The sequence below is a fragment of the Urocitellus parryii genome, chromosome 10, assembly GCF_045843805.1.
Source record: "Urocitellus parryii isolate mUroPar1 chromosome 10, mUroPar1.hap1, whole genome shotgun sequence".
Taxonomy (NCBI): Eukaryota; Metazoa; Chordata; class Mammalia; order Rodentia; family Sciuridae; genus Urocitellus; species Urocitellus parryii.
This window is the reverse complement of record NC_135540.1, coordinates 84,148,058-84,149,257: the sequence shown is the minus strand read 5'-3', so window position 1 is coordinate 84,149,257 and position 1,200 is coordinate 84,148,058. Positions and strand designations below refer to the sequence as shown.

General features: G+C 44.3%; 1 pseudogene; it reads left to right on the top strand.

Moving 5' to 3' along the window:
• The first annotated feature begins 208 nt into the window (after window positions 1-208).
• LOC113192890 (developmental pluripotency-associated protein 2-like) lies at window positions 209-885 on the top strand (annotated as a pseudogene).
• Window positions 886-1,200: the final 315 nt, after the last annotated feature.

Sequence of the window (1,200 nt, the reverse complement as noted above, 5' to 3'; positions counted from 1 at the left end):
GAAAGCAGACTTCCTGTTTTTCTGCAGTTGAAGAAACACTTGTTTATATTGGATATTCTTGTTCCTCTGTAACTGGGACCAGTGTTAAAATCACATTTTCCTCATCGAATTGCTCCTCAAGGAAGGTCTTCTCGGTGACCCTGTCATTTGCGCCTGACATTTCCAGGAACACCGGGAGACAGCAAAGGCAGCAGGGCTCAGGACAGCTATGCGGTGTGAAACAAAACCTAATTGTAAAATACGACCCCTTCCCTTGCCGACCATCTTGCCTCCAGTTAATAAGGTTTCTCGGGATACTTTGCGAAACTGGTGCCAACAATTTGAGTACTGATGGCCAGAAAATAGAGGTTTATTTGAGGCTACAGAAGCATGCGCATCCTGAACAAAAATGATATTCCTGAAACATCTCAGGAGGCCAGATTGAATCCAGTTTCCAGGAAATGGAAGGCAGTGGCCAATGCAACAGGGCTTCAGGAAAGGCATAATAAGGTTGAGAGAGGAAGAGACTAACATGATTGAAGTGGTAAATTCAGCTCAGGAGTCCGTATTGGCATCTTGGGCAAGGATCGCTGCCAGAGCCAATCGGCGCAAGGCTGTGAATTTGTGTCCCATCCCTACTTCTGTGGAGGCCTTTTTGCGCAAACTTCTGGTGTCAGGTGGTGTGTAGTCCATGGACAATTTCTTCAGAAACAGCAGGCTGGGTTCACCTGCAGTTCCATGCAGGTCAGACTTGGGTTCCTGACACTCCCAAGAGGATGATTTCCCTTTTCCTGTCACCAGCCTGTATTTTTCCACCCTTGGGACTAGAAGATAATATGCCCTGAATGTGTAAAACGGAATAAGATGAAAGGATTAATTATAACAAGAGAAAGCAATGCACTGTAGGATACCAAAAGGTGCCACCTTAAGCAATGTTGAAGTACTATTTTGATCTGAAGGCAATTAAGAAACAAAGTTTTCTGCTTTCCCACTACTGGCCCCAAAACAGGACATAAATTTGCAAATATTCCTCTTCCCTCCCAGGACAAGTGGTGGAGAGCCCATAGGTAAATCATCACACAGCCTGATGAATGCTAGGCTGGTTTCTGTCTTTCATTTTCAGTATCTCCTGATCATTTGTCAGACTCAAGTATTAACTATATATAGAGAGCTGCTAGGTTTATGGGGAAACTGAGCAAAAGAGTTCCTTTATGCTTCTCT